Below are 14,713 nucleotides of genomic sequence, written 5' to 3'. Positions count from 1 at the left end.
TATTGCTGTTATGACCTACTGTCGAGGAGCAAATTTGTCATTATGGATGTTACTTTCTTTGAATCCACCTTCTTCTTCTCGAGTGGTTCTCCTTAAGGGGAGAGTTTTGGGGAGGAGAACTCACAATTTGTTCCTCTTCCTGTTTCTTTGGTGCTTCCATCAGTTCAGTCAGCACGTCTATCAGTTCAGCTAGCATCTGCATCAGTTCAGCTAGCATTTGCATCAGTTCAGCTAGCACCTACACCTCTAGTTTCATTACTTGAGCCACAACGGGCAGTCTCACAAAAATATCAACACTGACAGATGATGGTTGACTCTACACATCCTCAACCCACACCACTCTCTGTCAGTCCTTCTGAAACTTCAGATTTGGCAGATACAGTTCCAGGTATTTTTCTTGAGCCTGAGCCTGTTATGTTTTTTGATGATAATGTTTCTGTGCCTAACACCATTGTTGTAGCTGACCCCACTGACCTTATATTTCCCATTGCACTTCATAAGGGGACGAGAAAGTGTACAACCCACTGCATTTCATACCATCTTTCTTACAGTACCTTATCACCCTCCTACCGTGCTTTTCTTTCTTCCCTGGATTCTGTGTCTATACCCAGGAATGTTACTAAGGCTCTCTCCAAACCAGAGTGGAAAACAACCATGCAAGATGAGATGGATTCTTTGGTCAAAAACCAAACTTGGGAAATAGTTGATCTCCCCCTAGACAATGAGGCAGCCGGATGTAGATGGGTATTCACAGTGAAGTATAATGCCGATGACAAGATAGAGAGGTATAAGGCAAGGTTGGTAGCGAAAGGGTATACTCAGACCTATGGTGTTGATTATCTGGAAACCTTTGCACTAGTAGCTAAGATGAATTCAGTTCGTATCCTTTTATCTTTAGTAGCTACTTATTCATGATCCTTGTTCCAACTTGATGTAAAAATGCTTTCCTTAGTGGTGATTTACAGGATTCTTAAAAAAATGGTGATTTACAGGAGGAGGTATATATGGACATTCCAGTAGGATTTTATGAAAATGTTGGTAAAGGAAAGGTGTGTAGACTCAGAAAATCTCTATATGGACTGAAGCAGTCACCTAGGACTTGGTTTGACAGGTTTAAAGGGGCACTCATCCGTTTTGGATACACACAGACACAGTCTGATCACACCCTCTTTGTGAAGAGGAGAGATGCTCTGGTGTCAATTCTGATTGTGTATGTGGGTGATATAGCGGTGACAGGAAATGATCTGGAGGAGATTAATGATATCAAAAAATCATTGCAGCAATAATTTGAGATCAAAGATCTTGGTGAGCTCAAATACTTCTTGGGGATTTAAGTTGCAACATCCAAGCATGGGATTTTCATTTCACAGAGAAAGTATGTACTTGACCTACTACGAAAGACTGAGAAGTTGGGGACCAAACTAACCGACACTCCTATTGATCCAAATCACAGAATTAATGGTGTGGATGGTGAGTTGGTAAAAGATGTGGGGAGATATCAAAGAATGGTGGGCTGACTGCTGTATTTGTGTATGGCACGATAAGATATTTCTTATACTGTCAGTGTTGTGAGTCAGTACATGCATGCACTTCGGGTTCAACACTGGAAAGCTATTGAGAGAATACTTGCATATCTGAAAAAGCACTCTGGCAGAGGCTTTATTTTCTCAAATCATGAGAATTTGAAGCTAAAATCCTATACAGATACAGACTAGGCAGGATGCTTAGATGACAGGAGGTCTACATTAGGAGTGTGTATCTTTGTAGGTGGAAACTTGATCTCCTGGAAGAGTAAGAAGCAAGCGGTTGTGGCAAGGTCAAGTGCAGAGGCTGAGTATATAGATCCATGGCTCATGGTGTCTCAGAACTTCTTTGGGATAGATTTCTTTTGAGTGAGATTGGGGTGAAAGCAGAGGAACCTGTGATGTTATATTGTGACAATCAGGCTGCAATCAATGTTGCCCACAATCCAATTCAGCATGATAGGACAAAACACATTGAATTTGATAGACACTTTATAAGAGAAAGGGTAACGGTTGGGGAAGTTTGCCTTATGTTTCTTCAGAGTTGCAGCTGGCTGATGTTCTCACTAAAGGGATGGCAAAGAACAAGCTTAAACATGATCTACACAAGTTGGGAATGTGACATTTACTCCCAACTTGAGGGGGAGTGTTGAACATTAATCAGTTTTATGATGATTTTCTGAGTAGATGTTTTATGTTAGTTGTTATTATAGGAGGTGGGAACCACAATAACTATGTGAGTCCAAATTTTATTATGTTTTTGAGTGTTATATATGCTGTTATATGTTTTGCCACTTTATAAGGGCATAGTTGTCTTTGTGCTCTTCTATTATTTTTAGTATAAATAATAAGTGAAGGGGGCAGCCAGATGATTGTTCTCTTTTCTTTTCAACTCCTCTTATTCTCTTATTCTCTTCAAGAAATTACTTTTCTTTCATATTTTTTAATTCAGCAGATTTCTACTGAAACAAGATGCCCTTTTAGAAAATTGCAGCTCCTAAAAGATAGAGTTATGTTTTTGTGGTGTCATATAATACATCATTTTCAGAAATTTGCATCTCTTAAAAGAAAATTGCAGCTCTTAAAAGAAAATTGCAGCTCCAAAAAGAATTCTATGGCATTAACTTTGAGATCATTTTCAGAAATTTACTACAGATTCTAAAATCTTGCTTATATGTTATTCCTCGTGTGGTGTCATGTAATACATCTAACAATGTAAAGAGTGTAGGAACACACTTCAATCACAGCTTCATCGAGTGTCCGATGCTTTGGACAGGGCTCATTCAGATCATGAAGTCGAGAAGGAAAGCACTTAAAAAAAAGAACGTAATGAGAGAGTTATAAGACAGTTTCGAGGTTTCCTGACAGCCCATTGGGTAACCGTGATCCTTTAGGAATCAGAGGGATTATGGAAGATAGAAGGATTAACATAGTCTGGGCTTGTATGAGACTTATGCCTTGAAGGTTACACCCAAACATATAATGTACCTATGCCTTCTGATGCCTCATATAAAGAAAATATGCATATTTCCCATAACCAGACTGAGTTGAAGACCATTCTAAGTATTTTGGGTCTTGTTTGTGATTTGTTAAAATATTTAGTGTTTTTGACACCCATTAGAAGTTTTAATTTACATTAAGAGCTCTCTAATAGTGTTGAAAGATTTCTAAGGATGTAATTATTTTTTCTTAAAACCTCTTAGTAGTACTTTGTACCATGGATTTATACGATAGAATCCATTTATGCATTCTTCCTTCATGAAGATAATCTTTTTTGAGTATTACTTCTATACTTTTATTTTTTTCATTTTAGTTCATGCTTTTTTCTCGAAGAATGAATCTCATGAGCCTTAAGCCTCATATAAAGGTTCTGCCTCTTGCATCAGAAGATTCTAGTGCCTCAACTCATTCCTTCATCTTTTAAAGTATTGGTGGACCTATTTTGGAGGCAGATTTAACAAAAGCTGAGATAATGACTCTCCTTTTTGGCCTTAGTGTGTTGGACTTGTCTCTAGAAACTGTCATTCTTGATTGATGGTGAATCTGCAAGTGTCATTTTAATGAGCTTAGTTTCTTGGGAGGGGCCTTTCATGTTGAATGAGATACATCCACATTAGAAATTCTGTAGTCATGTTTAGAGATGTAATTAGCCTTAGGGGCTTGTAGATAATGGATGACTTGAATGACTTATTGCTTTGTTTTTTAGTGGATAAAATAATTAAGTAATAAGATTTGAATGTATAGTAATCACCCCAACTTCAGCTTCAGCCATGAAGGAGCTCACAACTTCATTAATATCTTGTTCACTAAGAGACAGACAATTATTCACTTCAGCCATTTAAACTATTATTAAATGTCCCTTTATTGTATAGCTGAAATATTTGTACAAGAAGGCTAATTTATTTTATTGGATATTTGGAAAGAAGAAATAGGAAGATCTTTGAAAGCAAAAGAGAGGAGATAAAATGGTATGCTGATATTGAATTACATTTTGATTGGCTGATGGTTTAACCAGAGTCTGAAGATGTGGGATAGATTCTTTTGCAATGGAGTTTGGGGATACTCTTGATATATTATTTTTAACTTTTTGAAGGCTGGTGTTGGACTCAGCTGACTGTGTGCTGTATGAAGGGCATTTTGAATCTGTAGATCGTTTACTACACTGCAGATTTTTTTTTGAAGTCTGGCCTAAGTTTGAGAGCTTGTTTGGAGTGAAGAGATGCTGCTCATGTTCAGTAGTGGATTTTGTGAAGAGGACGTGGATAGAAGAGCTGTCAAGGAGGGGAAAATTGGCCTGGAATGTGATCCCTGCTGTGGGTTTTTGGTCTCTATGGCAGGAGAGGGGTGCAACTGTGCAAGGATTTTTGAAGTCAAAAGTAGTTCTGTGGACTCTACTTTTCAGAAGGCTTTGGGAAAGATGTTTTGATGGCTAGCTGGACACTATTGTAGAGAGAGTGGGCCGAATGGGCCCTAGCCCATTAGTGTCTTACTTAATAGTTCTTTTTTTCTTTTCTTTTTTTTTCTTTTTTTCTTATTGGGCATTTTTCTTTATGGGCCTTTAGCTCTTGTTTATGTTTTCTAAGTGTATTGCTGATGTGGACGCCTACTTAAGGGCAGTCTTGTAAATTATGTAATTTAAGTAAGTTTGATAAAAGATTAGTGCGGGGGAAAGAGGAGATCATCAAACTCCTTTCTTTCTCCTTTCATCTCCATTCTTCCTCCTTGCTGTCTTCCTCTTCTTCTCTACTTCTTTTGCTTTTATCTAAATTATTCTACTAATTTTATTGGTCTGACTCGCATCTTGGTATCAGAGTGGGTCTTCATTTGCTTTTCTCTTTTTTTTTTTCATTTCTTTTCTCATACACTTTTTTCTAATAGAAAGGTGTATGGAGAGATAAATTGTTGATCATTTAGAGAGTTTGTTTGCCTAGTTGGTGGAGGGTTTGGAGAGTCAGAATCTGGCCGTAGATTGCAAAGAATGTGGGATTGCAGATTTTTCCCAAAACCCTAGCTGACTAGAGAGTTTCCAGTTATGGGTTGAAGAGATTGTTTGGGAGTGGCGCTGAAGGCTTGGAGGGTTCTTTTTTATCTCCAAAAGTGGGTGGTTGCAGTTGGAAGTGGTGTAGAGAGACTGGTTGGGAAGTTATTATACCTTTGCATGACTCGACTTGATATTTTCTATGCAGTTAGTGTAATTAGCTGGTTCATGCATTCTCCTAGAGATACACATTTAATAGCTGTAGAAAGGGTTCTATGCTATCTAAAAGGGACTCCAGGGAAAGGTATTTTGTTTGTTAAGCATGGATACATGAAGTTGGAAGCATATACTGATGCTGACTGGGCCGGATGTATTGATGATAGGAGGTCCACTTCAGGTTACTATGCTATGGTAGTAGGGAACATTGTATCATGGAGGAGTAAGTAGTCTATAGTGGCTAGATCCTTAGTTGAAGTGGAGTACAGGGTAATGACACATGGAGTTTCTGAACTTCTGTGGTTGAGATCACTTTTAGAAGAACTGGGTATAGACTGTTAGAAGCCAATGATGTTATATTGTGACAAATAGGCTGCTATCAACATTGCACATAATCCTTTTCAACATGACAGAGCTAAGCACATTGAAGTTGACAGGCATTTTATACGAGAGAGAGTTGCCTCAGGAGAAGTCTGTCTACCATTTGTTGCTTCTAAAGAACATTTGGCTGATGTTTTGACAAAAGGTATTCTTAAAGTAAAGCTGATTCACTATATAAGCAAGTTGGGCATGATTGATATCTATGCTCAGCTTGAAGGGGAGTGTAAAGATGGTCAAATGGTCCCAAGCCCATTAGTGTCTTACTTATTAGTTCTTTGTTATGTTTTTTTTTTCTTATTGGGCCTTTAGCTTTTGTTTATGTTTTCTAAGTGTATTGCTGATGTGGACGCCCACTTAAGTGCAGTCTTGTAAATTATGTAACTTAAGTAAGTTTAATAAAAGATTAGTGTGGGGGAAAGAGGAGATCATCGAACTCCTCCTTTCTTTTTCCTTTCTTCTCCATTCTTCCTCCTCCTTCTTGCTGTCCTCCTCTTCTTCTCTAATTCTTTTGCTTTAATCTAAATTATTCTACTATTTTTATTGGTCTAAATCACATCTATTATCACCCCCAAAATTGAAATTACATTTACATAGAAGCCTAAAACAATCGTTGTCTCATAATAACCATAGTTTTCAAGGTGCCAAGGCGAGGCTAGCGATAAGGGGGTGTCACCTAGTCGCGCGCCTAGGCAATGGATTTTTTTTTATGTAGAAAAGATAGATCCTAGGGTAGTTCTCTAGGTACCATAACCATATTTCCTTAATAATTATTCATAATTTTCATAAGAAAAGTATAGAGTTCATGTATAGAAAATCAGCATATTAATGAGAAGAAAAAGAAGGAAAAGAAAAATAAAAAAGTATTGGGCTGAACCCTTATTTTTGCTATAGGAAAAGAAGAAAAGTAAAAGTAGTAGTAGAAAATGTGTTGATTAGACAAAATTTTAAGTTCTTTCTTACTTATTGGTTCAGGTTTTAACTTTTAATGTCTTTGAGGATTCAATACAGCATTTAGCAATGTTTGTATTGATTAAACCCTAACAAATAAGAAAATAATAAAAAGAAATTAGTATATAAACACACAAAATGATTATTTTAGTTTAATAGTGCCTATTTTATAATTATAATGCCAAAAAAATAAAGAATAAAAAAGTATTTTATAATACATAGTACAAAATTGCTTGGTGATTAGGTGAGGCAAGCCTCAAAGGGCGCCTTGTCGCCTAGGCGTTGCCTTGACAAATGACAAGTATGCTCATAACCCGTTGCTTAGCAAGGGAATCAACCATCCCGTTTGCAGTCCTTATCCACTTGAATTTAGCACTTATTCTTCGCAATACTTTTTTTATTGATCATTAAAGGAATTTTATAATCGAAATTAAAGTTAAAAGTTTTACAATTTTGTGTATGGGACTAGAAGTCCCACACTAAAACAATTGTTGCCTCAAAGCCCCTTGTTTAGCAAGATAATCAGCTTGCCCATTTGCACTCCTTCTAACCCATTTGAATTCTGCCTCTACCTCCCTTTCAACCTTTTCCATTTCCCTTATCACTTGTTTGAAAGTCCATGGAGTAGTTCTATTGTTTTTAGCCCAAGAGATGATCACCTTGGAATCCCCTTCAACTTCAATATGCCTCATTCCTAGTTGCTTGGCTATCTTCAATCCTTGTAGCAATGCCATTACCTTAACTTTTAGAGAGTTGCCCATGCTGCCGATAGGCCACAGAATAATGCTAATATTTTCCTTTGAGAATTTCTGATTACTCTCCTGATACCTGACAATCCCAGATTTACAAATTAGCTTCCATCAAAATTCAGTTTAATTCTGTTACCATCTGGAGGTTTCCATTCCATCCTTACTCTCTCTTTCACTCTTGAAGATTGCGCTACTTCTGTCCAGGATCTTATAATTTCTGTGACTGAGAAATCTTGGAAAATATGCAAAGATCTTACCCAATGAGCTACTTTAACTTTGATTGTGTCAATTACCTCCTCCATTGTTCTACTCTTATCCAAGAATATTCTGTTATTTCTTTCTTCCCATATCACCCAAATAGCTGCTTTTGTAGCTTTTCACATAACCTTCCCTCTTTTCTTTGATTGCCTCAAAAAGTCTCGGTTGAAAAATCCTGCCATCTTGAGGGGAATCCCACCTGCAACCAAAGAGAAGACAAAAAGATTCCCAAATATGATGCACAAAGGAACAAAATAACAGTAGATGTGTCAAGGTCTCACCACTTTCCTTACAAAGGGAGCACATGTGAGGAGAAAGGCAAGCAAAAGGCCTTCTTTTCTACAGCATATCACACGTGTTAATCTTGCCAAGGAAAATTTCCCAACAGAAGGCTTGAATTTTTTTGGGGATAGGCTTACTCCAAATTTCTTTTACAGGGAATTCCCCAACCGGGTTGCTAGGTGTGGCAAGAACATTAAAGAAAGAGGAACAAGAGAAGAGGCCATCTAAGGAGCCTTTCGAAATTCTAGAATCTTCCAAGGACGGGTCCAAATGAACTTGTCCTATTAGATCCAACAATTGAATTAAGGAGACACATTCATTTTCCCTAAGGTCCCTCCCGAAACCCAGATTCCAATTGACCCCACTTGGGCCAGGATTACCCAAAATGCTTACTGTTTCCCCTTTGAAGTTTGACGAAGTGTATAGGTCTGGGAAGAGGTCTTTGAGTGGACTATCTCCCACCAAAGGTCTTCCCAGAAACGTACTTTATTGCAATACCTTCCACTACCCTAAAAGCATGTCTGAGAGTCCACTGGGAATGCATATTACAATTTGCCCATGAGTAATTAGCTTTGAATCCCCTCCCACCTTAACATGTCTATAGCCCAATTGTTTTGCTAATCGAAGACCTTGCAACAAAGACATCAGTTCAGCTTTGAAGGAGTTTTCCATTCTGATTGGCCCTAAAGATAAAACCATTATCCTACTTCTAGAGTTTCTGGTTACACCTATTCCTGCCATACCCGGATTTCCAAAGGAGGTTCCATCAAAATTCAGTTTTAGTTTGCTGCCTTCTAGAGGTTTCCAATCCAATCTTATTCTGTCTTTTCTCTAGAGGACTGTGCTACCTCAGTCCAGGCTCTTGAAATGTCGTTGACAGAAAACGTCTGAAAGCTGTCCATTATTTTTACCCAATGTGCAACCTTTATTTTTATGCTTTCTACTACCTCCTCCAGGGTTCTGCTCTTTCCATCGAAGATTCTTCCATTTTTTTTGATCAATAACAGAAACTTTATTAATTAAGAGAAAATTTATGAAGCTTTAGATTCAGTAAGGGGGAGATAAAAAGTCTTAGCTCCCCATCAGCACATTACAATGAAAGGAAAATGAAGATTCTTCCATTTCTCTCTTCCCAAATAACCTAAACAACTGCTGCCTTTGCAGCTCTCAAAATTATCCTCCCTCTTTTCTTTGGTTGCCTCAAGAAGGTAGGGTGGAAAATACCAACCACATCTTGTGGGGGGTGTCGCCTACAACCAAAAGGAGAATAGAAATACTTCTAGATGCAATGCACAAAGGCAAATGAGATTAGTAGATGGGAGAGGGTCTCACCATTAGCCCTACATTAGAAGCACATATGAGGAGAAAGGCAAGAATTGGGCCTTCTTCTTTGTTGCATATCACAAGTATTAATCTAAGGAAAAATTTCCAATAGAAATCTTGAAGTTTAGGCCGAATGGTCTTACTCTAAATCTCTTTTATTTGGAAGTCCACCATCAACTTAGTTTTTGCAAAACAAATGGATTTTAATTTTTTAAACACATCTTAACATGGCACTTGGAGTAGTCTTGCCATTCCTCGGTGCAAATTTTACATGGACAACAACCAGAAGATGCAGGATGCAAAAGTTCTAAAATTCAAAATGCAGTCCTAAAACTTTGGTTTCCATCCTTGTGCTTTTGAAACCAAGATTCCATGTAGGAATGACAACGAGGTGGGGATCATATTGCCCTTCCCCGACCTTGATTTTAAAACAAATCCCCGTTCCCAACCTTGATCCCTATCGGGGGTAAAAGTTGTTCTCCATCACCTATCCTTGACAAAGATGGGTTCCCCATGGGGACCCAAATCCACAAATTTTTTAATTAATAGTATTTTTGAAAAATAAATTTACTTAAAAAAAATAAAATTTTAAAATATAAACAATAGTTTAAATATGTTTTGATGTATATATATATTTATATAATATAAATAATATCATATATATAATATTTAATATGGATAGTATTTAATATATATAACTGGGGTTGGGGCGGGGTGGGGACTTCGTTCCCCATCCCCGATCTCGACCTCGGTTGGGGATCCCTATTAATCCTCATCCTCGTCCCCGCCCTGCCAAAACAATCCCCATCCCCTACCCCATTGGGTCAAGGAGGTCGGGTACCCAATAGGGATGGGGAAAATTGCCATCCCTAATTCCATGACAATCCGAATATAGATTAATATAAACAAATGCTTGGTTGGACATTTTGTTAACTCTGAACTAGACGTGGAAGAAGTGTTGACTTGGGTAGTGGCTAGATGGAATCCAAGTAACTCCTTTCAGGTGAGGAGGCTCAACGTGTGCTACTTTCTTTTTTCCTTTAGCAGTGAGGTTGGAATAGGATCAACTACGGGTTCTAGATTTATGGTTGGGGAGGTGGAACCCCCTTGTTGGAGCTATGACAAATGTGGGGTCATCAAGCATTGTTTGGATAAATGTTTTGGTATTCCTTTACATGCTTGGAGCTTCCAAATGTTCAGGGATGTTGGGGATGCATGTGGGAGGTTCAAGTTTGTTAACTCAAGAACCATCGAGGGGAAGAATCTAGTAAGTGCACAAATCTTAATTGAGGTGGAGGAAATTCATCTCATTCCAACATTCTTGCTTTTTGATTTAAGAGTGGTGGTAGAGGGAGCTTACCCTGGTGGCTGGATCGATAACATGGTTTCATAGCAGGAGGGAAGTGGATCTTTGTCATCAACTGGTTTGAATAGGTGGAATTTAGATGGGCTGGTAGCAGAGGAAGCGTCAGAGGTTGAAGATGAGGGCATTTTGGGAATGACAAATCAATTGATGATGGTGGGGATGATGTTTTGGGGCCAATTGATTTTCGAAAGATTGGGAAGGTGAAGAGGGGAGATTTGGGGAAGAGTTCAAAAAAAGGGAGACAGGAGTGGGGCCCACACGAAGTCGGCTAAAGGAAAAAAATGGGGCTGGCATGCTAGACTTAGTGATTTATGATGTCATAGGAGGGATAGAGGCTGAGAGACATGTGGTAGGCCAAGAGGAAAAGGGGTTGGGGTCTAGAGAGGTTGATGAAAAGCCTTCAATGTTGCGTTTTGAAGGGGAGTCTTGCACTTGGAATTGGGATGATGTTGGGGCCCACTTTCCAATGCCTAAACCAAAATATGCAAGACAGCCAATCGTCCCACTCAGTCTAAGGGTAAATAGAAAGAGGTTAGTAACGTTTAAACATTCAAAGGATGTTAGACATAGGAGATTGAGCAAAATTTGTTTGGATAGGGGGGATCGAAGGGGAAAAGAAATAAGCTGGGAAGGGGAGATCTTCAGATTCAATAGAGGTAAGAAAGAGAAGGTCACTATAAAGTAAGACTTTGTATTAATGTATCACAAAATGAGAAACCTTTGTGTACATAGAATAGCTGTCAGAGAAATATACAAAAGTGTAAATGTGTAATACATTTGATTTTTTTTTTATAAGAAGCTAGGTTGGTGCAAAAAGAGTATCATAAGAGAGAGAGGAATGATGAAATATGCCCCTGAATCTGTGATTGATGCTCACCCAAGAGTATAATGTGCCTTAATATTTCCTTTATATCTCATCAATGCTTCTGGATTTATTTTTAAAAATACTGACATTTTTTTTCAACCCATATATAATCCAAAGAATCCAGTGAAGTATTCTCCACACCACTCTTGCTTTGGGACTAAGACCCTTCAGATGCCAGCCCAGCAAGAGCTCATGCAAGGATTCCTGGAAGTGAAGGCGTATGCCAAAGGGCCATCACCTAGATGGAAGTTGTAACCTCACAATGATGGAAGGGGTGCCTTTGTGTTTCAGATTCTTACAAACATAAAACACAGTCGGAGTTGTCTACCTTCAGCTCTATTCTGTTCAGCATATCAACAATGAAGCCATCCAGCATAAGAAGGAAACTTTTGGAGGGGGCGGGGTTCTGTTGGATCAAGGAATTTGGGAAAGGGGCAGTGGAAGGGGTGTCAGGTATTACCATTCAAATTGTCATAAAAAGACTTAACCAAGAATTTTTTGGATGCAGTCCCTTTTTTTAAGCCCAATGCATTCCTTTTTGAATGATCGTTAGGTTCCATTCTTTTATTCTCTCTCTCTCTCTCTCTCTCTCTTTGAGGTGTATGGTTCTTATCATGAATTGGAGGTGTTATATATCAAATATTTCTAGTTTTTGGAGCTTGGATGGGCGGGGTTCTGTTAGATCAAGGAATTTGGGAAAGGGGCAGTGGAAGGGGTGTCAGGTGTTACCATTCAAATTGTCATAAAAAGACTTAACCAAAAATTTTTTGGATGCAGTCCCTTTTTTTAAGCCCGATGCATTCCTTTTTGAATGATCGTTAGGTTCCATTCTTTTATTCTCTCTCTCTCTCTCTCTCTCTCTCTCTTTGAGGTGTATGGTTCTTATCATGAATTTGAGGTGTTATATATCAAATATTTCTAGTTTTTGGGAGCTTGGATGGGAGGATTTTGTTTTTCTCCTTCTATCCCCTCCCATGCACCTACCTCATTTTTTCCTTTTCCTTTTCAGTATAGTACATTTCTGATAAAAAACAATCAAGGTGGTTCACTGGGTTAAGTCAATGGATCTTTTTAAGGGTATTCCTGGCATTGACGTGATGAGAAAGTGGAGACAGGTAGTTGTTTCTGCTCCTTGTAAGGAGGTGATCAGGCCTGTGTGGTCCCTACTCCCCACTATCTAGAGGTTTTATTAAGCTCAACTTTGATGGTAGCAGAGAAGGGGATCCGGGTCTGTCTGGCATAGAAGGGGTCTTCAGGAATGAGGAGGGATTGCATTCTACTCTGGTCCAATTGGAGTTTGGGACTTGCTAAGGGCTGAAATTAAGGCTGTTATTGGAAGGGATTCAAAATGATAAAGAGCTGAATATCAAGAAGTTGTTAATTGAAGGTGATTCAAAGCATGTAATTAGCTGGCTCAGGAAAGAAGAGGAGGATGGATGGTGGTACTTGCTAAACAAGGGGTGGGAAGGAATAGTTTATTTTGGGCTGCATTGTAACTTTGTTTTCTGTTGGGGAGGGCTAAGAGTTTTTATCCCTCCTCTTTCTTAGTGTACTAAAGTTCGTCTTTTTCATTGACATTGATTCTGTTGTTGATAAAAAAAGATAAAAACAATGATTATAAGGTTTTGGTGTTTTCTGTTTGTAATTATTTGTTGTTGGGGTGTTATCTCAATATTCCTATCTCACATTCTTTTTGTTCTCTAATAATTTTGTTTTTTTTTTCCTTCGTGCACGTATTTGGATTGAAGGGCTCTTTATTTTGGTATTGATGTATCCCATTCTTTTTATAACAATTTTTTTTTTTCTGCTTTTACTAATGGAATTGTAATTGCTATTTTTCCTAAAATAATGCCTTAATCTGTGGATATTGGTCTAAAGGGACTGATAAATTTTTGAAAATTGTTACCTTTTGGGTATGTAAAAGGTAAAGTATTGCATTATATTCAAAAAGATCATCCACAAATATAGCTCCTGTATAGTGAGAGACTATACCGAGCAACAAAATTTAATTAGGAATAAATGGGAGAAGTTACCTAAAAATAACTGTTTAATAGTTAACACAAGCCAGCAGGTCCCTACAGTCAAAAGATCCCCATAACTTACTTGCTACTACCATGCCTTCCATGAGCAGGACTCCAAAACAAATCTTTCCTGTTAACCCTTTCTCTAGTTGTGGACCTTTGTGACCACTAGAGAAAGGGTTAGGTACCTCCTCCTTCATTATTTAGGCCATAACCTGAGTGATGAATGTAGCAATTCTCTCGTTTACTTTGGGTTAAGTCCAAGAAATTAACTTATAATTTTCAACATTAGCTCCTTTGCATTCTTCGTTGATTTGTCATATAGGAAGTCCTTGGAGTATGCAATTCCTTCGTCATCATGGCTTTGAAAACAAAGTGTTGTGTATATAGAACAATGTAGTCTTTTCTTTTTCTTTCTCCAGTCCCTTTAACTGCTTTTGGTGCCTAAAGATTCTATAGGAGATTAGTTAACTTGTTTTTTCTGCATGGTTGCTTCTGATATGGTTAGTTGTAATGACTGGTTAATACTTGTTAGTAGATATCTGAATTTAGTGTGACCCCTTTTTCTGTTGACGTGAAGGGCAATAAAGAGGTTTTATACATCCTAATTTCCATCATGTGAAGGGCTTTGGTTGGGATATAGTTTTTGTCCTTTTGTAATTTATAATTTTATATTCTCATTTCAAACATACTGAAACTTAATGGAAGGCTGCATTTCTTGAATTTCTATTTATTTGCCTAGAATTTAAAATTGAATGTTGGCTTTCCTTATTGATTTGCATCAGTTCCAGATATATTGCCAATTGAGAATGAGCTACGGAAGGGGTTGATTGAAATCTCAAATCTGTAATCAAATTAATCAGAATATAGATGGGCTTTGTAGGTTTTTTTAAGGTCATCATTACTCATGGGCTGATGCAATTGTGGGCATCCTATTAGAGTCCTATTTTAGGGATAAGGAAAATTTGCATTGGATGAAAATCCCTATGGTGCAAAGTCTTCTCTGGATAAGGTTTTTGAATGTGACTCTTCTGACTGTAATGGTGTTGAGGCAACAGGTACATAAGGTGTTGGTTTGCACAGCAGATGATGACGCAGTTGAAGTTGGAGACTTCTGTGGAGATTCTATTGATCACAGGGAAGAGGAAGTAAAAAAAAAAGAAGTCAAGGATCTACTTAGAAAATAGAAAAGTGACAGTCCTGGAGGAAGCTGAGGTTTTTAACGTAAATTATGTTTCTAGGAATGATTGGTCATAAGTTTTTCTAGTGAGCAAAGGCATGGGAGTTTCCAGTTCCCCCAAAT

General features: G+C 38.0%; 1 protein-coding gene across 1 annotated transcript in view; it reads left to right on the top strand.

Moving 5' to 3' along the window:
* Positions 1–14,713, top strand: part of CDKE;1 (cyclin-dependent kinase E;1) — a 54,251-nt gene that overhangs the window by 17,626 nt on the left and 21,912 nt on the right. The window lies entirely within an intron of this gene.

This window comes from Nelumbo lutea, chromosome 5 (genome assembly GCF_056320005.1).
Source record: "Nelumbo lutea isolate HS-2025 chromosome 5, American lotus-T2T, whole genome shotgun sequence".
Lineage (NCBI taxonomy): Eukaryota > Viridiplantae > Streptophyta > Magnoliopsida > Proteales > Nelumbonaceae > Nelumbo > Nelumbo lutea.
The sequence above is the reverse complement of the archived record's forward strand: the minus strand, read 5'-3'. Positions and strand labels throughout refer to the sequence as shown.